General features: G+C 40.1%; 2 long non-coding RNA genes across 2 annotated transcripts; both read right to left on the bottom strand.

The window, feature by feature from the left end:
• Positions 1 to 306: 306 nt before the first annotated feature.
• On the bottom strand, positions 307 to 19,913 carry LOC145447055 (uncharacterized). The gene is made up of 5 exons (XR_013917432.1): positions 19,769 to 19,913; positions 15,934 to 16,104; positions 10,075 to 10,176; positions 4,181 to 4,318; positions 307 to 829 (listed from the first exon to the last, which is right to left on the bottom strand). It is a non-coding gene; the product is annotated as an uncharacterized LOC145447055 (long non-coding RNA).
• Positions 19,914 to 19,946: 33 nt separating this feature from the next.
• On the bottom strand, positions 19,947 to 26,028 carry LOC145447065 (uncharacterized). Its single transcript, XR_013917439.1, has 3 exons — positions 24,565 to 26,028; positions 20,528 to 20,649; positions 19,947 to 20,040 (listed from the first exon to the last, which is right to left on the bottom strand). It is a non-coding gene; the product is annotated as an uncharacterized LOC145447065 (long non-coding RNA).
• Between the last annotated feature and the right edge of the window lie 686 nt (positions 26,029 to 26,714).

Below are 26,714 nucleotides of genomic sequence, written 5' to 3' on the forward strand. Positions count from 1 at the left end.
TGTTAAAAATGTAACTTACTGACGACACGGAGTCAGCCGTCTCGAAAATTTTTCGCGCAAATAGGAATATCTAACAAATGTTTGCCAATCGCAGAATTCAGATAACGAGAGTTAAGTGCTAGCCTTTCGCCGAGCAAGATGCGCGTGTTTTAATAAATATTCGGACATGCTGTTTTATGCGGTCCTATTTCACTAATGCTAGGCGTAATCGAGTATATATTTATGGCGTTACTTTCGCCTCCGCTTGTGTTCCATCGTTGATCTCCCCTGCCTAGTGAATATGTAACCCATAAATGTGCAACAGTGTTTCAATGATAAGCATCGGTATATTATTATTTATATGATTATAAAACACCACAAGACTGCGATACAATGAAAATATAGGATGCTGTCGAACTACTTGGATTGGTCTTTGAAATTAGACACTCAACTGGGCCTATTATACGATGTAAAGAAGGGACATGCACACTGGATGGAAAGAAACAAGAGATCACATATACCGTCTTGTGATGAAAGTAAATGACGCATGTGTCGATCGGCGAGATTGATGTCAGATCTAAGTCCGGTAATCTCGCAGACTGAGTATGTATTTATCCAGTAGCCTAATGTGTAGCCTAACAAGAAATCAGTCTTTTGCGATTATTCGCTTTTCCGGTGAAGGTATACAGTGTTGTGGTTTATTATGGGCAAACCAAAACTGCGACCATATACAACAGCAGAATGTAAGACACGGCGCTCTTCTTAATGGGTGTGCCGTTGGGTGTGTCGTTTGGTGTATGACGTTTCGTCGAGTCACCAGCAGACTTTATTGGATCCAATGACCAGTTCCCTGTAACAACGTAATTTTAGTGTGAGCTGCAGACTTGCAGTAACTACCAATATAGTTGGTTGGCATTCATTTAACTACTGTTTTATGAGTAGTTGTCGTTCTTGTTCTAGTTGACGATTTTAAAAGGTGAGGAAATCTAATTCTAGACCTAGTTGCTAAAACAGGGTTTTCAACAGTGGCGGCTCGTGACAATATCGGGTGGTGGGAAATGCGGTGCACGGGATGTTTGTGGTCAATATGACGTCATCATGGTGTATTCCGACGTGAAAATAAATGTGACTTCGTAGTGGTCACAGACCAGATGCGCTTTGCAGTGAGAACTGTGCGTACAGCTCACTGTCTCTTTAATCCTGTTGCGAAATCGGTATTAAAAAGCATATTATCGAATAAATATGTGAATCGAAGCTTTAAACTTAGAACACTGTTAGATGACATCACCGAGATGTAGAATACGCCCATTTCGGTGTGGGACACGGTCGCAATCAATACAGACCAACACCAAATTATGCGTAAAGTAGGCTATATTTAGGTATTGGATGATCAAGTGAGATCGGAAACGAAATAACTATCGCAGTTGACAATGCGGATTGTTAGCAAATGGCTTGAAGGCAATAAATTCACGGTAAAACCGACATTGGAGAACATAAAATTGAATAAATATTTGCTTATAAGACGTTTGGAAGTGGCCTACAGACGTTCGCTCCTGATAAGAGTCAGTCCAAAAGCTTGAAGTGGCATAAATTTGCAAATATGAACGCATTGTTTGCTGCAATATTTGATTGCAAATCGATAAACTTAGTAAACAGTTACATGAAATCATCCGTACATACCAATCGTGACATCATCACCTATCTCGGTATGGAACACAGCTGAAATTAGCACAGACCAACACCGGCTTTTGCGTGAAATCCGCAATGCGGTAAGTAAGTGTCAGATCAGCGCACATCTCTACCATACTGGATGTCGACAACGAAATTACTGCCCTATTATCATGGAGTGTCAATGTTGAGATTTGGCACAGCGCTCGATACTAAAATCAAGAGATACCATGCTTAAGCTCATGACAGATCTTGGTATGGAAGCATCTTTAAAATCAACAGAGACCGATACCGGTTTTGCGTAAAATCTGTTAGCGATAAATGATAGTCTTCTCTCACTCGACTTAGGAAACGAAATCATCACCCACATAGTTCAGTTTCAAAGTTACAACTCAACACAGCATTCGATACTAATATTAGAACATACCGTGACAAATCTCACGGCCGATCTCCGCGTGGAGCATATTCAAAATTAATGGTGATCAATACCGGCTTTTGAGTAAAATCTGTTTGCGATACGTGACGAATCAGCAGACACGCAACTTCGGAAACGAAATTACTACCCTAATCCTTGAGTATAGTAGCCCTTAAACTTGGAGCAGTGTTGAATACCACCATCTCGACACATAATACCAAGTTTCAAGAATTATCATGGTGTGGTGCGAAACACCGTCAATATCGACCTATACCAATAAAGGTCGACTCAACGCTTAGGAACGTAACAGAGTTAGACATAGATACCATCGCTACATCATTCCGGCGGGGCAACTCGCAAATTTGACTCGTCTGCTCAGTAATATTATGAATAGAGAAAATAAATCGCAATTTCTTTATTGTGTGAGGCTTCGAGAGAACAGACGAGGAAAGCGTCTTATGAGCGCCACCGTAACATGCCCCCGCTAGGCATTTACAAAGCGAAACACACAGAAGATAAAACGATTTTCACCGAGACTTCGCTAGGCGCAAAAAGAATGCGATTTCTGCAGTTATTTCGGTATGCATTGATTGCTGTGCGTCTATAATTGGTAAGTCGTTGTTATAGGACGGAAATTTAGGTGGGACATAGGACGAGCCACCACTGGGTTTCAACCTTTTTTGCTGGCCGCGTCCCATTTACGGCTTTAAATATGTTCTGTGACCCACCTCTTGACGTAGAATCTTAGTCTGCTGGAAATAAAGCAGCAATTCCGCATTGGTTTTGCAATAGTCGAAACATAGTTTGACCGTGAGCTGCATAGAGGCCACAAAGATGACCATAATCATTAAAGGAAAAGTTTTTGCAACTTTTTTCACAGTTCCCAGCAACTTCCAAAATGTTCAGAATTCATGTAGTGAGATCTTTCAATCTGTTTGTGGAAATTTTATACTGCAACTTTTTACAACTTTTTTCTTAATTTTCAATGTACTTTTACTGCACGATTTCATCAAGTATTGCGCCAAATGTAAAAGAATGATATAAAAAACACCTTATCGACAATTCATTGTATCACTATATTGCATTCCAGCTGCATCTCACCGTTATCTATGACGCAACCGAGAGCTTACAAAGCTAAAATTTCGACAACTCCAGCCAAGCACGACAGTGCCCGAACTAAATTAGAAGAGGACGCATGACTTGGATTTTGATTAAGCCCGCTCAAACCGGAACAGGTTGTGTCTAGTCTTTCGCGGTCAAGTTTAGTTGAGATACCTTATAGTTAGTTAAAGTGTGTGTTTATGAAAGTGAATGCGTTGTTATGCAAGTAAGGAGCGATTGCTTTGATATCTGTTAAGATGACGGTAAAAAGCAGGGCTGCGGCTCGCCTAAAAACATTTTCGGTCCGCTAGTCATTTTCAATCCAAGTTGTATTTTGACCTTTGAATCTTAGCTTAATCAAAATGTGCCAGTGAGCTTTGACCGGCGCAGTAATGGTATGGTGTGGGGGCTGTTGTGTTATACAACGCATCCTTATTCCTTTCGAGTATCTCATACCGTAATGATTTTGCAAAACTATTGCAATTTTTGTACTGCAATTTCTGTTGAAATTAAATGAAACCTTCTCTCGATTTTAGTGCAACAAAAGCTGCTATAATAATCACGTTATCGAACATGATATCGAAGTGCCGACCTGATTTCGCCGATGTCACTGTCTGTGTGCATGTTTGTCTTGGGATTATGTTTATATTGACATAGAAGAAAACGCAGATATTTAAACAAGTACCTTGTTTACAATATGTTCTAGTTTGGTATTGCGTTATCACACACACAATAAAATCGCCTCCTTGCCATCTGCATAGCGTAAATGAATTCTTACGAAAGCCTAGAACAACATTGGGTCGAGCTATAAGTCGGAAGATCAGAAATAATATGATACTGGTGTAAAATGACCAATGCAGTCGTATCACCATGAATACCCGAAACACAACATAGAATTGAAAAAAAAAACATTGATAATTGTCATGTTTCAGTGAACTATAAAGGACACGACGAAGAATTTTAAAAGACCTGTATTAAAGAAAGAATTGTTTCACGCTTGTATTCAAGAATTATTACCTGGAATTGTAATTGTCTTATTGTCTTGGACATTCACAAAGATGAGATTGATGCATCGAGAAGTTTCGAGTCGGAGGTCATGGTCATCCAGATTGCGACACACGCATTCAGCTAGATCTTTCCGACCAATACCATAGACTAAATGTGAAAAGAATGAGGTTCAAATTATAATAATGTATCAACAATAATGGAATATTTTGTAGTGCGCTGAATATGCCAACATATCACCCCTACGCTATAGTGTGCTGTGCACAATGCCTTGATAGACATATTGTTATATAAGTATAACAATATGTATAAAAGACGAAATGTCAAGCTGTGAGGCCAGAATGAGCACTTTAGCCGCTGCTACAGCATGCATCGTGTTCAACGATAAAACGTTAAGTACTGTCCTACAAATGTTAAAGGGGCACTGCGCTCTAAAAATGATGTGGTCTTAAATTGAAGAAAAAAAATAAAGAAACATTTTGGCCGCAACCATTTTCTTTAGAACGCCAACGTAAAGGAGCTTCAATTTAATGAAATTTCCACAGGACCAGAACGCTCCAGCGGTCGCGGCTGTGCGTCATCGTTTCTTAACCCGTTGACAAAATTTATTGCTCGTTATCTTCATTGTCGCACTTGCTCGACCCGATAAGGCAGTCACTTAGAGGACGAACTTCAGACAGTTGTCAGCCGATATTATGGAGGAATTATGTCTCACGCCAGGGCGGTTTAGTTACGTTAAGTATAAGCGTACGGTACCGGCGCTCAACCAGCGTACAATATTAAGTCTGGAGGATTTGTGTCTGAAGCTTGTTATGACTCTATAATATTTGCCAGATGACTGATGCTGACAATTGAGATGCCATTGCAGTTATATATTGATGCAAAGCTATTCATACAACTGTAAATTTTAAGCAGTGATTTTACAGCGTATTACTGACTGCACAGAAGGGTTGTTCATATTTGAAAAATTGTCTGGAAACTTCGTTCGGCTAATTTCAAATGAAACTGTAGTGTGTCTTCCTTTCCCTCAGAGCCCCTAAAGGTCCACGGGGCAATTCTCCTTACTACTGGATCTGCAATGTCGACCATGTCACCGGTTTATAGCTTTTGTGGCGTTATCAGTTGAAACCGGCCATGTAGTGATGGGATATTGTAATAAAATAGCTATGTCTACAAAATTGTACTTGAATGCAGTCCTATAACGGCCATATTCATCTCCGTTTTGCTCTACACAACCTGTCTATCGTGTTCATGGAAAGCATTGGTTGCACGATTGACATTGGCTTGTTTTGGATCGTACTTCGAAGAAGCGCCGTTGAGTTGCAAGTCGAGAACGAATGCAAACAGGCTTGTACAAATATTGTTGTGTGATATTTTTATCGTATCATGTTGTTCTCAGTTTCACAAATGAATTTTTGTTTCCATCAGTTCATTTATGCAATTCCTTTGACACGTAGATAATATATAATTTGTTAAAATTATTACTGGTATGGAAGAAGATCTGTGTGATGAATTAACTTCTGATGAAGACACAGATGTAGAAGATATCACGATATTTGGTGAGAGCCTGCCGTATCAATTCGAACCACAATATTCAGAGGAGGAATTCGCCCGTCTCGTTGCAACTCAAGAAGCACAAACTCATGTCTCTGTAAGTATTGCACTGTGTTTCTTAAATGCAATTTATCAATGTAATTGTATTGGTCAAAGGAATCGTCAGAAAACCAGAGTCAACTTCGGACACTTGACAATGAATGGTGCAGCTGCTTGAACTGTCCACGCATGCCAAACGAGAATGTCGTTTTTCTCACGTAGACACAATGTCACCGTTCACATTTTATCCACACACTGCATTACTTTGTTGCTATGAAGGAAGAGTTTCCCAGTGTATTGCAAAAGGGCTTAGGAGTCGGAGTTGTGGAGTCAGAGTTTCGCTAGTTTTTCCCTTAATGGAGTCGGAGCCGGAGTCTCAAAATGTTTCAGCACTCCTTGGAGTCGGGATCGGATTTTGTGAAAGTGCTCCTGACTCTGACTCCGAATCCAACTTCTTTAATATGAAAACAAGTGCTTTCAAAGATCTCCTTAAATTACTAATAATAAATAAAAGAAGATTTGCACGTACCAACAACCACTTTTATTAGTAGTGCTGGGCACAATGCTTCGAGTACTCGAATCTGAATCGAGTATTAATTTTAATGATTCGAGTCGAGTAGTAAAAGACGATTTCTTTTGAGTACTGAAATCATACGCTCCTCACGACTGAACGTTAATTTAATGACGAGAATTATACTATTTTCCACTGAGGAAGCCTCACAACCTTGATTGGCAGCGTCGCAGCATACGTAGGGTTAGTATATTTTGGAATGGGGGAAGGAAAACAGTTTTTCAAAATTTTCAGACTGAGAATTGTGGAGTAAAATTCGGAGAAAATGGTAAATTTTTCCCGACTCCGTGGTTGGTTGACTAAAATAAAATCAATAACTTCACGGCTCAACCCCCGAAATGAAGTTACATTCTCCGTTGGTCGTCACTTACGTTTAAACCACGAATTTCCTGTTTAGCTTAATTTATGATCATTTTCGCTCGAAGCTTACTTCCAATAGCTGTAAAGGAGAACGAATTGTCAAAAAGGATGACATTTAGGCGTCCTCGGAGGACATTTTCAGAAACCTGAAAATGGAGGACAAATTCTTCTAAAGGAGGACGCATATGGTAAACCTAAGCATACGAGACATGGTACAAAGCTTTGAAAATAACACATTTCCGAAGTCATACTCACCCCACAACGTTGTTAAGTCGTGCTATGAAATCGGTAAGGTCGTAAAAATACAAAAGTATATTTAATGTGACTGATAACTGGCATTATGTTCCTTGTGGTGGCCTAAAAGGTACGTATTTGAACTTTGATATAATACATTCTGTTGTGACGCTATAATGAGTGATACTCGAATACTCGACTCGAGGCTTAATACGTGATTCAAAATCGAATCACTCAGGTACTCGAATTTGCCCAGCTCTAGTCATATAGTGACGAGAGTGATAAAATTGGACATTATTCGCAAACTGCAATTCAGTAGCATGGAGGAAGAACATTCCAAGATGCATCTTCGTGACCAACGCAGAATATCTGATGAAATCAAAAATTGGGTGCAACTTTTGGAATTATTAAAATAATATCGTGTAAGAGTAAATAAATCGTTTTGTAAGTTACAACATCACTTGGAAAATTGATGCAAATGTAACCAAGCGATGATTCCTATTTGACAAAATCAAAACTATTCCTAGTAAGTAAGTCGTTTTGGTCGAACAAATCTTTAGGAAATAATGCAAGCATAGTCCTACTCCGTGAATACTTGTCAAGTGCATGTAGACATATGCTATTTTATTGCGCCGTTTATTAGTAGTGTGAGAGTGTGTGCTTCTCATTGGTATAGTGGGTAGTGAGAAAATTTGTACATATCTGTATTAGTTGCTGGCTTATGCACAATAGCTGCCTGCACCACTATTGTTTTATGGGCATTTGAAATATACAGGATGAAATATGGATTTGTTACAACATGCGCATCACGATCGGGTGAATCATGCTCGTACTTATTCATCCCGTGAAGCTTGAATCAGAACAGGTAACAACCATGAAAAGCGCCATTTAGCGTCATTTTGAGAAGCAGTTCGTTCTTTCGTTATGTGCCTTGGAGTCTGCTTTCATCAAAAGCCTTCAACTTATTAGTGCCAACAGAATGAGTTCACGTATAATCTAAAATACTACTATTATACCAAAGAATTTTGATTCCGTTGGCGTCATATTTGGTGATACGAGTGTTAATGTGCACCGTTCGTTTCAATTTTCTCCTATAATTGCTGAGGATTCCCTTTGAGGAGTGTCGCTTATTAACAGTGTTGGGATCAAGTCACTACCTTCGAGTCACGAGTCATTTCGAGTCATTTCACATTTTGACTCGAGTCAAGTCAAGTCAATCGAATTTCGAAGGTGACTCGAGTCAAGTCAAGTCAAGTCACGAGTCAAGTCACAATTCAAGTCAAGTTGCCTTTTCGAAGTATAAGACATGCTTACGTCATTGCATTTTGCTAGCTGTTAGAAATAAAGATTGGGTGGTCATTGATTCTGGACTCACGAACGAATATAGAGTTAAATATAAAAGCAAGAAGGCACTTTATTGCTCACATATACGTAGAAATGCTAAACTAAATAAGTAATAACATAACCTCGGATTATAGTTACCAGCCAAAATAGAGAATAGAGAAACGAATTGATAAGATGCAATACATTTCCCAGTTACAAATTGATACAATTCGGGCCTGCGCTAATGGTAGAGGACTATATAAACTACATTAGAATTCAATTTCAATAACACAAGTTTGGTTAAGTTAAGAACAGAGAACGGAAATAGACATTTTGCTATTAAATTACTTTACTATACTATAGTTTACGACAGCGTAAGCTGTAAGCTTCGATCACTTCGTTTCCGATCAATTTATTTGTGTGTGAACAATGGAGGTTCAGTAAAAAGCACAGTCATTGAATGATTGGTCGCTCTCACGGGTTACACCAGCGTTTCGCGTACAATCCGAACATATGCAAGACACAATGATTTTTATCGACATCGATTGCTTGATGACTCGAAATTGACTCGTGAATTTTGCTCCGAGTCATGAGTCAATCCACATTTCTGATACGCCGAGTCAAGTCAAGTCAAGTCATTTTAGCAAAGTGACTCGAGTCAAGTCAAGTCATACGAGAAAGGTGACTCGAGTCTGACTCTAGTCAAGTCATGACTCGAGTCATCCCAACACTGCTTATTAATATACGAGACTGTTAGATGCATCTATCCGGCTGATGTACGAGGATTAATGTTACTACAACCAGGCACAATCATCGTTAATATAATTAGTTCGAATGATGCATGGTCTATTTCACTATAGATAACTAACCTACGGATAGATACGCTTGCTTGTCCGGAAGAAACTACTGCTCAGCAATCTGAACGCAACCTAATTGCTAATCCCATCGCTGACGACTCGCGCGCTTAAATTCAATAAAGTGGATGTTATTTGAAACCTACTGCCGCACTGATTCCGAAAATATACATTAAAATCCAATCAGGGCAGTGGAACTCCCTTGAAATACACCCTAAAGTCCGAAAATCGGCATTGTTCTAAACAATCGCAGCGACGCAGCACAATAACCATAACAATGGCCCTTGTGTGGTTGCGATTGTTCAGAACAATGCCGATTTTCAAACTTTGAGGTGTATTTCAAGCGGGTCCCATTGCCTTGATTAGATTTTAATGTATATTTTCGGAATCAGTGCGACAGTAGCCTTCAAATAAAATCAACTTTGTTGAATTTAAGCACGCGAGTCGTCAGCTATGGGATTAGCAATTATGTTGCGTTCAGATTGCTGAGCAGTAATTCCCTCCGGGCAAGCAAGCGAAACGACGGGTGTTGCGTATCTATCCGTAGGTTAGTTATGTATAATTTCACGCGGTTTTCATACCAATGTCACTCGCACGAGTCATGCAAACGATCACAAAACTATTCAATACATTTCAGCACCCAAAGTTTAAACAGTAAGTACTTTTGCCTACAAACTGTTCCAGTAACAGTGGAGGTAATCTAAAAACAAAACTAGTAGAGCGAAGGGTATTAGTACTGAGTAGTCAAAATCTACTTAGCACTTAACATGTAGACTGTAGAGGTATACTTCGTTCTTAACCACCTCCGGTGAAGACTCCATAAGATTTCCATTTGCGCATATCTTGCATGATGCCTACGCCTATTGTTCGATATGTCTTGGTGCTTTGTGAGTAGGAAATAACGTCATGAACTACCACAACACTCCAATCGATTGAAAATAGATAGCGAATCCATTTTACCCACAGCTTACCTCTCCGATTCCGTTGAACACACAGCAAGTCGTCATAGCATGATTTGTGGAGCAGTATGGGGTCGTGAAGCAGACAATTAGATACCGATTCCTCGAGCCAATCTGCATATTCCAAAAACATTATTAAAAATGACATATGGTTCATTTAGTCAGTCCTCTATGTCGCTATCCAGTGGGTATATACTTAGTATAGGCCAATGCATAGATTATATCAAGGGTTCAAATCTTTTTTTCGGCCCTGACCCATTTTCCGATTTGAAAATTTTCTGCAGCCCACCGTTTAGCCTAGATTTATAGTATTGATTCCCAATGCGAGGTACGCCGGCGCCAATATGCCTATATCTCTAAGACCTGCACAATCATATTATAATCTATACCTCTAGCCACAGGGGAACCAACTTTTGTGCTATTCCCGGTCGTACTTCGATTACTTACGTAGCCTACGGCCTCATTCTTGGGTACAGTCGTAATGAACTAAATGGATGTCAAATGCCCATGTTAAACTGTTCACGGCCGTTTCCAATGATCTCCAGACTAAACAACTTTTTCATGTTGCTTACTCTATCAACATTCAATAATCTAGGCAAAGGGTAATCGTCAGATTATATTTTCATCTGAAGAAGACACACGCAATAAATAATGCGATGCAATGAACAGATAGGATAAAGCCGAATGAAAAGTAGCGGTTGCAGTTTTTGGCTCTTAAACTGGCATCCACCTCGGCCAACAGCCCGATGTCACAGTTTCTCTTTCGATGTTATTCTGTATTCTGTGACTCTTCATTTTTGCTATTTCCATTCTGTGTGAGTGTGCTCATTCATCGGGTCTTTTCCTGGGCTTTTTTGTCGCCGTAAGAACAGGGACGCTTGCGAAGAGGAGCCCAGAGTAACCTCCGACGCGGAGTCTAACCCGAACGCGTGGGCGGTAGACACTCAGCGTCACCACTACGGTATCTCCCCATACGCAGAGAAATCGCCAGAGGTCATACTATGAATAGTTACTGGTGTGGGTCATGGTCGCGCCAATGCGAAATTATTTTCATATTCAAGAATGAATTTCGTCATTAGTATTAGTCGTTTAACATGTTATTATCGAATATTTATCTTTTCTCAGCCCAAGTGATCAGATTTAGTTGATGATGGAAGTGTTTTCGAAAATTTCGGGCAAGTTGTAAATGATTATACATCTTCGGGATGGCTAATTGTTATCAGTAACTTTGTTACGTGCTGTTATTTCTTGTCCTACCGTCATGATTGTCGGTATAATGGAAAGTCATTGGAATCGCTCAAACGTACCACAAACTAATTTCTTTCGTGAGGAGCAAACGATTCAGAGCTGGCATTTTCATATGGTGTGCATCATTTACCTCTGCTGTTCGCATCTGCACTGTGGGGCTCAGATTGCAAAGAGCGCTACTATATTAAAATCTTTGAATCGACATATTTGTGCATTGACTCATTACCTCCATTTCTACTCGAGTCATTGCGCAAGACTCAACGAAGTCGTTTAGATGGAGACAATTTGGACCAGAAACTGCCTTTTCTGTTTGAATGGACCTCTTATGCGTATAGGTATAGGCATAACTTTCAATACAATATCCATTTATTAACTCGAAGACTTTTCGGGTGCCTCTTTTCCAAAAAGGCACAGTATGACGCAACAATCAAAATCACAGACCATGAAAATCGCATTGTATCAATGGCAACAATAACAAACTAAGAAGTATACGGACATACGGTACTATAGTACAGTGCTCTTCAACCTTTTTCGACGTGGTACACCCTTTTAACGTTTGCTCAAAACTCGTACACCCCTGTTCATTAGGGGTCTTCAAAAATGACTTTTTTTTCTCAAATCGTACTGGCTACTTGATAAAATTATTAGGTTACCTAACTTTAAGCCTACACACCAAATTTGGTTCAATTCCAACCAGTAGCCGCATTGCTACGGGAGAAGAAAGCTTCTATTTATTATATATAAAAATAAATAACGAAAAATTTGAAATTTTTCTGTTCACCCCATGAAAAAACGATGTTCTTCAAATTTGGTTGAATTCCAACCAGTAGAAGCGGAGTTATTGCCGTCAAAGAATTTGGATTTGAATAAAATAGTATTTGGTCACAGAGTCTATTCGCAGCCAGTTAGGCCGCCCGCCACGCAAATTGGAATTTATTTCGTGTCAGTCCAAAAACAGCATAGCATTACGAACGATAATCAACCTAAATGTAAGAGTATTGGGGAGAGAGTAGGTGAAGCTACTGCTGCAGAAGCGGTAATTCAGATCAGCGATGATAGCAGGCGCACCAGCCTACTGCGTATCAGGCTGCCCCACACCACACACAGTCGATAGTAGCACATGGGCTGCAAGAGATGTCAGTAACCTCGGATCGTATGCCGCTATACACAGTCTATTGTCGCTAATTTGCATCACTAGTAACAAAATACTAAATTGCAAATGTATGGCGAAATATTGGACATAAAATCGGCATTTTAAAACAAAAGGGTTTCGATTTCAACATGAAAGCTGTTTCGACCCTGGCAGGCTACGTCACTTCATTTATGTGCATTGCGGTATTTATTAACGTCGGGTAGGAAGTACCGATTCAAGAAGTCTGAGCTATCGCGGCGGTTCCCTCAAAAATCACTAAAAGACAAATGACTAGCTGAACAGTGAACACATGTTTGTTAACTGCATACTTTCCAACACCAAACGGAACCATTGATCTATTGCCGACTGCTAAATGAATAGGAGAAATATTTGCTTATGACATCACAATCAAGCGGTGTACAGTATTACACTTGAGATAACATCGTACCATATTGCTCATTAACCTGTGCGTCAACGTGTACTGACCCACAAACCTGCCTTTGTGATAGCTAGCCATCGGCTCATTGTAATTCGGATCTGGTACACCCCTGTACACCCCATCCGAGTGGTACACCCTTTGCAAATTCTGGTACACCCTAGGGTGTACGACAACCCCGGTTGACGAGCACTGCTATAGTAGCAGCACAAATTTGTAAGTAAACAATTACACGCACTGAACAACATGCACTAATGAGAAATTTGTAGGTTATAGAGGAAATCTTTCTGTCTGCATAAAATAGGTTTGCTCAACTGAATAATAGTAGACTCCAACACTTTTAAATGAAACACAGACCTACCACGCGCAATGACAGTGAACATATTGTCATCATAGTGCTGTGCACAGGCAAGGTTTTCGCTCAGATGCTGACCGATTGACGAAGCATATGCTTGGTAATCATCATAGCAGTCTGTTTTTCCAGCCAATTTGCACTGACGTGCGAGCTCCGTGCGATCATTTGCGCATGTTTTTGACCGAATCAATTTTGGGATATGCTGCTTAATACGCTCAAACAATCTTTGAGATGTACGTCCTACATACCTACTATCACAGTGGCACTTGTATTGGTAAACAACATTACTTGCATCAAAGGCAGGAAGTACATCTTTTCGAGAGTTGGGTAACAAGGGTTTCGTCGTGTACACTACATGCGTGTTAACGCTGTAATAGCAACGGTGAACAGCCGATTTAATTAGCTAGACACATTACCTAGCCAAGGTAGGTGTAAAAATGCCGGGCATTTTTCTGGGCCATATATTGGAGCTGTATCCGATTTTTTCAATACCCTAGAGATGGAGCATTTTAATATGTGGTCCGGATAGCCATTTTTGGAGAGAATCAAGTGGATATCATCCAATTCGCGTGACAGTTTTTCCGGTGAGCAGAGGCGCAAGGCGCGATTAACGAGAGATGAAATGAGGTTTAATTTACGCCGCTTCGGGCAGAATGAATCCCAACGAATATAATGACCAGTGAAAGTAGGTTTTCTGTACACCGACGTTAAAAACGTTTGTCCTGATCTCTCTACTAAGACGTCTAAAAAGGGAAGGGCAGCATCAGTTTCCTTTTCCATGGTAAATTGTAGAGCTGGATGGAGACAATTCAATTTTTCGAAGAAATTATTACACTCTCGCTCATTTTGAAAGGCAACAAAGGTGTCATCGACATATCTAAAATAGAGGAGAGGTTTTGCGACGTTTTCAAACAATTTCTTTTCATGGTATCCCACGAATATATCGGCCAGACTAGGTCCCAACGGTGAACCCATCACAAGTGCCACTGTGATAGTAGGTATGTAGGACGTACATCTCAAAGATTGTTTGAGCGTATTAAGCAGCATATCCCAAAATTGATTCGGTCAAAAACATGCGCAAATGATCGCACGGAGCTCGCACGTCAGTGCAAATTGGCTGAAAAAACAGACTGCTATGATGATTACCAAGCATATGCTTCGTCAATCGGTAAGCATCTGAGCGAAAACCTTGCCTGTGCACAGCACTATGATGACAATATGTTCACTGTCATTGCGCGTGGTAGGTCTGTGTTTCATTTAAAAGTGTTGGAGTCTACTATTATTCAGTTGAGCAAACCTATTTTATGCAGACAGAAAGATTTCCTCTATAACCTACAAATTTCTCATTAGTGCGTGTTGTTCAGTGCGTGTAATTGTTTACTTACAAATTTGTGCTGCTACTATAGTACCGTATGTCCGTATACTTCTTAGTTTGTTATTGTTGCCATTGATACAATGCGAATTTCATGGTCTGTGATTTTGATTGTTGCGTCATACTGTGCCTTTTTGGTTTTGCTTTTAAATCTGTTTAAATCCCTTCAGTGTGCCGATAACTCTTGAAAAGAGGCACCCGAAAAGTCTACGAGTTAATAAATATTATTCTACAATGGATATTGTATTGAAAGCTATATTCAAGTTCTGTACCACGAACCAGCTATTTAAGTATAGGCATAAGTGGTCAATAAAGATATCGTTGGCAGTCAAGTAGAAGTAGGAATAACGACGTAGATTCACACTCAATTACAAGTTGAAGAAGCTATTTCTAAGTAAATAAAAGCGAAAGTATTTTAGGTGTAGTTTCGACTAAAAACTGAAATCTGTTAAGTAGAAGTAGCTAAAATCATAGCGACTTGGGAAAGTACAGCAAGTAGTGAAAACTTACTATAGTACTTTGAAAAAGTATAAGTACTTCTATACTGACCATCTCTGGTTTAGAGTAGGACAGGGAATTGTATTAGGAATTCGAGGGATTCGTTTAACCCAAACTGATATACTGATATATACGAGTTGCCCAACTTACCGCACTGTCCGACGTCACATACTTTTGACTGGACGCTACCGACATTGTTCGGTTCTGGACATATGTGGTAATTCGAAGGACCGCAGGTCCTGTTTCTGGAGCATATACCCTGGCCACATGTGGCAGAACATTCCGAATACTTGCTACATTGGGACTATGAACCTGCATCATGGAATTGAGCAGAGGTACTCACCGTAGTTATCGTTGCTACTCAGGTAGATGAAGAAGCCACGCCGTACATTGCGATTGAATTAGTAAAATAGCAATTTTATCTATTATAGATTCGTTAAAACTACGTCAACGTTCAAAAACCTTCATGATTGTATGTTTTTCATACCAAAATCATACGTGAAATTAGAATGGGTCTTGATTCGTGATAATCTTGCTACTTCATACTTGCCGACTTAAATTGTTGCGAGAACCGCACACCTACAAAGGAATCGCGAGCTAGTCACAGGTTACCGACCCTGCTCTTGGTATTTCATTCATTTCCTGCGGAAATTTACATTTCGGTATATGTAACGTTAGGTCATAGGTTGGTCTTCATCAAATGAAAATATATTCCGCATCTGCAGTAGATCTGTCGAGATTTCATCGATGCTCTCAGATATAATCCCCATTTACAAAGATTGGATGGCGGTCAATATGCTATGATCACGTATACGCGTTACTGAACTCACCGCATGATGGCTTGTTACATTCTTCTCTCTGAACGACATCAACATTGGTCGAATTCAAACATTCAGAACGAGGCGAAGGATTTGAGCGATCGTCAGCATCAAATCGCCGTCTTCTGATCCGATGACTGTCACCGCACGTGGCTGAACATTCAGACCAAAGCCCCCACGGAACTGTATCATAGAATGGAGATATTTCTCGGATGACGGGCAATTTTTCAACTCATTACACGGAGCTGACTTGACTTTTACGCAGATCTGGTCAAAGTAGTCTATATGTAGATACTAAAGGAGAAGTAGAAGTAGTGCTTGATGAAACACCTCAAAATGACTTCGAGTAGAAGTGGAATTCTTCGTCTTTTGAAACTACTCAAGTGAGTATGTGGATTTGAAGATCGGACATAAATACGATTTAATGGTCCGTCAAAACCTGGCAAACTACATATGCGTATGGCTCAGAGAGTGGACCATGAACCATACGGTAGGCTTAGCATGATCAGCAAAATATGGTAGTTGTAAAATTATAAGCATTTTCTGGGCAATTTTTCACTCTGATGACCTTTTCATATGGGCGACTATGCAGTGTGAAACTGCTCGCATGAACTATACGCAACCGCTGCTTAAATTTTACTGGCCGACTTCCGTGCCAAACGCGACGAAAATTCGGAACTATTCCAATCTTGGTCTTTCTTCCTCTCTCACATTGGAAGTAAACAATAATTCTTCTTGACAAACTGATCGCTTGCCAGTCAGACCAGTCAACATATGCTACAAACGTTTTCTTTAAATTCTTGTATTTCTTTTTCAGAGGAATACCTAATTATCATGACAATGATATGTATTAATATAAATCACAGGAACTTTATTTCTAACATTATATTTTATTTCAAACAATGGAGGTAAAGGAACAACCATAGACCGATTTAATGCTGTTATAAAGCACCACAATATTCCCTCTTGTCGGCGGTTCATGGCGGTCTAACCTGGCGTAGTTTTATGCCCCATTCATTTTAGTCGGGATACTGCATTTTAGCACTGCGTATGCATGGTGAGAAACACAAATGTTTTAACTGCTACTGCGGACTCTTTCAATTCCGTTCAATACTAATCAATCAAGATTAGGATTTACACTGATAGGATTTTGGATCAGCGCATAAAATCTGTTAATGAGCCGACGCACTAAACCAGGGGTTCTCAACCTGGGGGGCGCAGGAGGCTCTCAGGGGGGGGGGCAAGAAATTTTTGTCAATTTGGCAAAGTCTGTATAAATTGTGACTAAACATGTGTTTCACAACCATTCTGATAAGACGATTATTGAAGATTAAACCTAATTCGTATTCTAGAAAGCTTGCCAAACTCAAACTCCAGCAGTCGCGCTCAACGGAGTATAGGCTGACTTCAACTTCATTTGAGCAAATTTTTGATATTGTTTGAAGATTTAAAGAAATTCCTACGTGCAAGTCACTGCGGTCGTTGCCCCGAATACTTCAATGACTTCTTTACCTCTGAATCAAAAGCGCATAAGTACAACACACGCGCGTCCACGTCGTCCAAATACCATATGATCGACCGAAAAGATCATCGCTCTATCAAATATGCCGGACCTGATGTGTGGAACAGTATCCCGCCGGCCATCCGGCAGTCGACGAGCATGTCCACATTCAAGTCGAAATACAAGCAATTACTACTAAATAGATACAGTCCATCCTCAAGATTACCGGACCACGACTGACCTATCGATCTCGCTTCCCATGACATGCCGCCCTATTTCTTGTCGCTTTCTTTTTCTATACTATCTTCTTTACTTTCATTCAGTGTGCATGCCTCCTCTTTACAACGCCTAGGCCAAGGTGGGTGTCCGATTCCATAGACAACTTCTAGTCGCTTCGACATCTTCCTTTCTTTTCATTGTATCGCATTTTTTGTGGTGTATTGAACTGATAAAATTGCTAATAAACCAATGATGATGAAGTCTTTCATTACTTTATAGATTTGGCAGTAGCCTAAACCTCTATGGGCTAGGTATATAGCTGTTGTGGATAGCTGGCGAACTGACCTGCCTAAGACAGATTTAGATGCAATATAGGTTGCCCGGATTCGCCCTCAATTTAGCAATAAATCAATACAACTTAATTCATTTCCAAAACTTATCAAATTTAGCATGGCAGGACAGAACGACGCCGTGATCTCTGTAGTCACTACCAGCATCAGGATTAGTCTCAGTGCAACCTACCTTGAAATTAATTGGTGTCCTTTTCAATGTTTTTTTTGCTATTTTTAAACAAGTTTGGGGAAGTTTGTCAGCAATGTAACAGATTAAACAACTGGAATGCGGATTCAAAATTGCCGTAAGATATACCTTATGTATACTATCAGATCAGGGGTGGACAGACCGTACGGGCGCATGCGGCCGTAGAAGGGAATTTGTGCGGCTGTCGACGCCTAATTCCTTTAGTATGTGTTGGCAACCGTAGACATGCGAATTGCAATTACGAATTCAACCCCGAATTTTCGAGAGATTTTATTTAATCTTGAAATTTTCTTCGCGCTCCGCGCAATTCAACAAGACTTCATTTTTCGATTTTGATGCAGTAGCGCCCTTCTTAATTGAAGCAGGAATGGGAATCCTCAAGCAATAACAATTCATTCGCGGCTCTGAAAAATTTTCGCGCGACATTATGCACTCCCAGCGACTATTCATAACATTGCCAATCGCGATTTCGGTGCGTACAATAGGCCGTGGGGAAAAGGAGAATAGTTCGGAGTTCACCGGGAATGGATATGGACAGTTTACCATAGGTATTTTGCGTCCATATCGTTCATTGCGGCTATGCCCTGGAATGCGGCCTTAGGCGACATAAGTAATCGAAATGCGGCAATGATTAGCAAGACGGTTGCCACCTCTGTATTGTAAGATATTCTCATTTAGACATGACGATAACTTTAAGGGGGATCAGGGGGGCGCAATTTTTTTGACCATCGCCAAGGGGGGCGCGTGTCAAAAAAGTTTGAGAACCACTGCACTAAACCAATCAATTAAAGATCGGGAGATTAAAGAACCGCAACTAACATACTTTATAAGTTCACATTTGATGAATGGAATTGACTAAATTGCTATGGGAGTTCGTTGCCCCCAATGAGAAAGAAGATATAGCAGTGTCACCAGAGCGGATGTAACCTGTCAACATATGTTTAACATTGGCGTCTTCGTCTCTGTGAGTAACAACATTTTAGTCCAGCGTTCCTCAACCGCCGGACCGTGGCGATTTTCCCGTCGGTCCTCCAGATACATTAGAATTTTAAATCCCAATTCGAAAACGCAAAAAGTCCGTCACTTGTTCAATAATCAGAGAAATAAAATATTAAATTTTTGTATTTGAAGAGGAACATATTTGTAGTGTGGAACGTAATTTTAGTGTTATTTGCGTGATTAAATTGGCGGCTGAATTTTAGATCTTGAAGTTTCGCTGGCCAGCGAAGTCAAAAAGGTTGAGAACAACGGTTTTGGTCAATTATTCCTCAAAACCCTGAACTTGGAGTAATTTTTTTTGCCGTCCCGGAATTTGACATTGATGTCACGAACTTGTTACTAATAAACGACGGAAGGTTATAACGTGACATATCAACGATCAACGTTTTATGCATTTGCTCCTTGAGAGATACCTTACGTGGAAGTATTTTTTAAATATCTCAATTTCTTTTTATAAAAATTTGTAGGATAATACAATCACCTTTTTTCTCGGCATTGCTTCGCGGGTTGGACCAGACCCGCGGGCAGTATGTTTGGCATCCCCCTCATATATTGAAGGAATGGCTTTCTCAATAAATTTACACTTACCCACAGCACACCACACAAATGAAAAGCCCACTTTCTGTACATTACGATCGGTGATGAAATCGACAGTCAACGAGTTGCTTTCAGTTGTAAAATTTTCAGGAGGTGTATCACCGCAGTGAGGCTAAAATAGCTTGAATTACTGGAAATTTATGTGAAGTATTTTACCGGCATCCTACCGAATATGCGTCGCCGAATGCAAGTGAATCACGATCACAGTTCCCGTACGGGTTGTCTTCGACGTTGAAGGTGTCGTTGAAAACGATCGATATAACCTGCATGAGAGAAAGATGCAACTTCTTGCGTTGGGATGCAGTGATGAGCTTCCTGTCCAAGTGACGTATGACTGAGCTATGCTTGCAAATATATATGCTATGCAAATATTACAAGGAATTAGTAAAGTGAAAGGGATACCATAAAACTCGAAAGAAAACAAAATTCAGCTATGATCTCAAAAATGTTAACATTGCTATAACAAATAAACCATAGCTCTGTCGTCATTTAAAATCACTTCAACATGGAGTCAAATTGTTATAATTATTCCAATCCAAAGTAATAGCGTGATAATAACATTACGATTTCAAACCAAAGTGTCCTCACTAATGTGTAGCGCTAGCAATTCAGCTAAACTGTATCGATATTATAGCCTTGCGACCAAATTCCAGCCTCGACCTAATTTTGTCCGTGGATTCTTGTATACTCTGCGAAAAATCATCTAGCAATATACTTGATAGAGCTCCTGGTAATTCTATTGTTGCTTACCATCCCCTCAGGTACTGTTATAAACCAGGAATGACACGCATTTGAATGGTAGGTCTTGGGATAGTTCGGTGATGCAATCGTACCAGACGTTTCGTTGCTGATGACTGTGGAATTACAGGGTCCTGAAGTAAAAAAAAAAACTATAATTAGGACCAGCAGGACTATCTAGGATTGATTTGATTGCAAGCGATATTACTAGTGAATGAAGCCTAGTTGTGAGCTTCGTTGCGCCCCATGAATAATTGCGAATTAGGAATCGTGCGCATCTCACCAAAGACCAAATTTCTTTTTCAATTAGTTGTGGTATGTGTGAGCGATCTTTTGAGTGACAATCATGTAAGTAATTACACGTGGCCCGCCCGACGATCGCCCTCCAGAAACTCATGAATATTCTTACCGACCTCATCTCCCAGAAAAAATTGATTTAGCTTGACATATAGAAATAGGCATTTCGGCGTCGTTGAAATATATATATACCGTAATTTTCCGAATATAGTGCGCCCCCGTGTATAATAAGCACCCTTAAAATGGCGTGTAAATTCTGGGGAAAAGCCTGTACCCATGTATAGTACGCATCCGGCATTCGCAGTACAAGAATGGCTGTTTTATTGTAGGCCTACGATGTCGTTCTGTTTTACGATGACACTATTCAACAATCATGACATAATGATCGCTAATCATTATGCAATTAACGGAATTGTCTCTAAACGATAGTAGATAGCAGCCAAAGTCCGTGAGGCTGGCGACGCGATAGTTCAGGCCAGCGACACGACATCTTGAGCACGAGGTCTATTACAGATGCGATTGCTAATCATTATACAATTAACGGAATTGTCTCCTAGCGATCGTAGATAGCAGCCAAAGCCTGCGAGGCTGGCGTCGCGATAGTTAAGGCCGGCGACGCGACATCTTGCGCACGAAGCCTATCACAGATGCGATTGCTCAGGCCAATGGTTGTGTCGTGCGCACCAGGTCTGTTGGAGATGCGACTAATTACGCAAGCGATTATATCTTGCGCACATGGCCTGTTGTATATGCGATTGTTAAAGCCTGTCGTTTACGCGATGAATTGGCGAGGTTTGCCGCGCTCGTACTCACTGCTCAGCGACCTAATTTCGCTCGCGTACAAACGGTAAACTAACTCAGCGGGAGACCGCATGCTGTGCTGCTCGGTAATTGGTATCACGCTTCTCGCTAATTGACACCGCGTTACACTGATAATACGAATTACTGGGCGCGATGGCTGAAAGTGACGCGGGATTGGAAACAAACATGAAGAAAGGTGTCATTTCAAGTTTTCTATCGAGGGAGATTTTTTCCAAGTGTTGTTATTCCCATGTATAATACGTACCCCCCTATTTTAGGGCAAAAATAGGTAAAATTCTGCGCTGTATACATGGAAAATTACGGTAGTCGCATCTTGGCAATCTGAGAAAATGCCGCACCCCATGATGAAATGTCAACTAGTCATTGTGCGTTTCTCACGAAAGAAGTTTTCTCTTTATTTAGTTTGGTACATTTGAGCGATTCCAAAATCTTTTGCCATGTAGCAGCCGCGAGGTCACGAAATAACAACATGCCACAGACTGATTATAACAACATCGATCCCCCCCCCCCCGCAGATGATAGTTAATGAATTGTATATCCTTAACGTGCCCGAAACTTTCGAAAACACCACCTCCATTAGCTCTACCGGTAAATCTGGTCACATGGGCAATTAGGATATATGAAGAGGTGGTCAGTAACGAAGTACTTCTACTTTTTGGAAGTAATCAAGTAGTTTTCCTCTACTTCTGGTACTTACTCAAGTAGATCTGATTTTCTCTACTTCTACTTCGTAATATTTTGTGATCTAATTACTTAATTTTCGCTATTTACAGTTTGTCAAGTAGAAGTAGTTTGATCCCGCAATGCGAAAGATAGCCTGAGGAATGTCGGGGCTGTTTTCACGGAGTACCAACATTTATTATTCATAAAAGTCAAATTAAGCCCAGAAATTTTGTTGCGCTTCGCGCACAGTAGTTTTGGGGGACAAATATGTTTTCAGGAAAGTATCAGTGAATATAATTTAGGTACCGGATGGCTTGGTTCCGCTCACACCAAATGTTGTTCATATCAAACCTTTCATCATAGTAAATATGGCCCACCATAACGTTTGAAACTACCGTTTCGCAATCTAACAATTACCCATCATATCGTAATCTAGCAGCCCATAACGTGTCCTGCTAATTTGGAAAATCCGGCTTTTTCGAACGTTACACCTGTTTTAGCAGATCGCTTTTGAAGCTTTATGGACAATAGGCACGAAATATATTTTCCGCCTTTTAGAAGTGGAATTTGTATTTCACTGTCAATTCCTAGTATCATACTTTGAGTTCTAATTACTTTCAATTCTTTTGTCTGCAGAGCATACATGTTGAACCATGAAAGCAAGTGTTGTAATGCCGCTATTCTCCGAAAATAAAGCTACACTAAATATAACTTTTACGATTCACAATATTTGTTATCACCGTATACTAATCACGCAAAGTGATGAAATGGTATCCGATACAACTTCTACGTATTGCCCTTCGCCTTAACTTTGTGCCTTATAATATGGGGTAGGGCGCCATGCCATGATATTCTCTAAATCGGGGTATTCTAGCAAACAAAGGTTGATATCGATACCATAATTTGCATCCCATGATGCTAAAGAATGCTTATTCTGTCGGATATTGATACCTCCTGGGATGCATCAATACGAATCAAGCTCTCTGCACCCTCTACACAGCTCAATTCGCAGCTTTTGACAGTCGATGCGAACGAATTAAGACTGTTTTCAAAACTACTTACTTATTTGAGTAGATTTAAAGTCAGACAATTCTACTTCTACTTCAAGCAGTTTTAGGTGGCTCATGGAAGAAGTACTTCTACTCGTACTTGAGTAGATTTTTTCGTCGCTACTTCTACTTCTACTTGAGTAGCTTTCTTGACTAATTTGACCTCCTCTGGATATATGATATGCAATTACTAATAATATTGACACAATTCCGGCAAAAATTAGGATATTTCATAGCGTTTCGCGTCACTGTGTCAAATATATATTGTGTGCCTATACAGGAATAGGCCTTAATGACAATGAAGTCGGACTTTCGAGTAGCCGTGACAAGGGAGGTATAGGGGACCAAGCTTTGCAGGAGTTCGGTTGAAATCGCTATGGGGTGCCTAAGACCAGTGCAAGTAATAATATTATTGACCAAATCCAACCATTAACTTTGGAATATTTTGGCGCTTCGCGCGGAAGCAGAGGCGCCCATAACTTTTATAACATGTCTGTGGGTGAAATATCACCCTAGAAGTTTTGTTAATCACCCAATAAGTTTTTAAAGGGTGAGCGTCTTTTACCTCATCAAATTATTATGCTAAAATCAGATTATCGGCAAAACGCAATGATAAGTCTAATTGGAACCTTGAAATATATGTATGCCTACTTGCAAAAGACCGCTTAATACCAGTTCATCCTTATTCAAATGCACTTAACAAAGGCTGACGTTCATTATTGCGTTATCCTCCGACTAGTCTTGTTTCCTCTTTAATCCGGGCAAAGTATATGTTTAACTTTAAACGGATCCTTTGTCGTTTTTTGTTGAAGCTTCAATCTCATAAGGTGTAAAGTAGAAATCCAATATGTCGTTACTTATTTACTCTATAAGAAGGCCTATCGTTCAAGGGTCGCTAAGTTTCCAGTCGGGTAATTTCCTGAGAGTATCCAAAAACGAGGATTCATTATTTTCGAAGGGTGTAGTCGTACAATTTTTTATGAAGGGTGTAAATCAAAGTAATGAACAAAGTGTAAAATTTGAACACGGCGTTTTCTATTGGTAGCAAGAGGGGCGTAATGTATGTATTGCTATTCAATAGGCTTCTTAATGGGTGTACACAGTACAACTATAAACGTTATGGGCCTACTGTGCAATGCTGAGTACAGAAGTACAATGGAAGTGTCAGATACAGATCCAATAATACTGGATCTTCGTAAATTGTCGTTGAATGAATACCTCCAAACGATTCCAGATCATCTCCATACGTCAGTTCCAGGGGCTGATCAACTTTACTGCATGAATCGTGAATTTCGAAAGATGGGCAAGAGTCCCCATGACCGGCACTGACGATTGTATCTTGAGTAAATCAATGTAAATCAGCATTTATAAAATGTTGCTTCAATAAATATTCATTTAAATACAATTATATTTGGAACAGTATTGAGATTTCTTACGTTGGGCGTTTGCTATGCTTGGAACCATCAGCAGACAGACACAAAATCTGAGAAAAAGGTTGAGCATCTTTTTGCTTCAATATTGATTCAATAATAAATCTAGAAATATAATCCTTTATAAATATAGACATACAAACAATGATATTGTAATATCCAAAGTAACATGATGATAGGCGTTTGCACGATGTCAATTCACGGGGTGGATGATCATTAGACCTCACAGAAGCATTGTAATGTTAGGGTTACCATACGTCCTCTTTTAAGGGGATTTGTCCTCTTTTTTGACTTTTTTGAAAGTGTCCTCGTAGGACGCCCTTTTGTCCTCTTTTTTGAGATTTTGTCCTGTTTTTTGAAAATTTAGGTAACATTTAGTGCAAAATGCGAGTGATATGCCGTAAATTAGCACAGAAGTGACGCTCCGGCGGGTATTTCGGAGTGAAAAACGGTAATTTGAGGTCTGAGCGAAACGGATGAGCTTTTTTTCTTCTAGCCAACCACCTAGCAATGTGGAGAGAAAAACGGTATTTTGAGCTCTGAGCGGAAAGTTGATCTTTTTTTTAGTTAACCGATCACAAAGTAGGAAAAATTCACGGAATTTTGAGAATTCTTCTCCGGTTTTGCAAGTCTCAAATTTCTGAAAAAGTGTCCTCTTTTTAAATTTCCAAAATATGGTAAGCCTATGTAATGTAATATATATTTATGTAAAAAAAACATCCAAGATTTATATAAATCCTGCAGCCTAGGTCAACATTATGTTATTTCAATTTCCGACATCTGTAGGCTTATCGGAATTGAACACAGATAGGCCTACTTGTTACGGTAGAACAGGGGTCACCACGCGATGCCTGCGGTCTACCGGTAGCCCGCAAGAACCAAATGACTCGCCCGCGGTCGCAGTAGCAAATAGGTAAATGAGCAGGATTGTAAGTTATAACCAAGTAACAAGGCTCCGAGTCACAAGTCAATATCACTTTTACAGATTTGACTCGAGTCAAGTCGAGTCATTTTCAATTCACCACTGAGTCAAGTCCGAGTCCAAATCATTGAATTGACTGCTCAGCTTCCAGTTAAAGTCTTGTTCAACACTTTTTAAAACCCTGTTCAATGATATCGAATGGTTCTCATTTACCATACACTAATTTTCCTTACTTTCAACAGTTTATGGTCGCCTTATCAAGTACCGCTACCAATAGACGAAATACCAATCATGTGGTTACTTCACTATTTTTACAATGAAATGACAATGAAATGTCGTAATGAAATGTTGTATTTTCATGAGATTTCATGCTATCATTTTGATCAAAATGTCTAAATCGCCGTGGTGCAAAAAGCCTTCGATGCGAAAAGCACCACTAAATGTTTTTATCCATAATAATAATAATACATATGAAATGTCGCTCGTGGCCGTCTGAGTCTCGAGTCATGTGACTTGGTTCGAGTCGTGCGCAATGACTCGAGTCCATGTCGAGTCAATGCGCAGATTGACTTGAGTCGAGTCGAGTCTTTTTCGTATTTTCAGAAAATAACTCGAGTCAGGTCGAGTCATCAGAAAATCGCGACTCGAGTCATGACTCGAGTCATTACAAGCCTGTAAATGAGAGACTTGAAAGTCAAAACGGAGAAGGGTTTGATATGAGAAACACTTGACCATGGGTAAGTCGACCCTAAGGAACATTCTAACGAAGTTTTCGATCGGGACGTTGCTCGTCTTCGCACACGTGGGGGTTTAACGGGAATCTAGGTACTATTTTCTAGTCTAGACGCTGAGATTGGCGCTTGGGCGCGCAGTGCGGTAACTTAACGGAGACCAGAGACGCTGGTGTGAGTCACGGTGAGTGTGATTGGCGGAAACCTGGCCTAGTGCTCTGAATGTCGAAGTGAAGAAATCCAACTGAGCAAGAATAACCGGCCGGAGTAACTGGTGGCCCGTCA

The sequence above is a fragment of the Botryllus schlosseri genome, chromosome 1 (assembly GCF_051294905.1).
Source record: "Botryllus schlosseri isolate E-star chromosome 1, Bs_hap1, whole genome shotgun sequence".
NCBI lineage: Eukaryota > Metazoa > Chordata > Ascidiacea > Stolidobranchia > Styelidae > Botryllus > Botryllus schlosseri.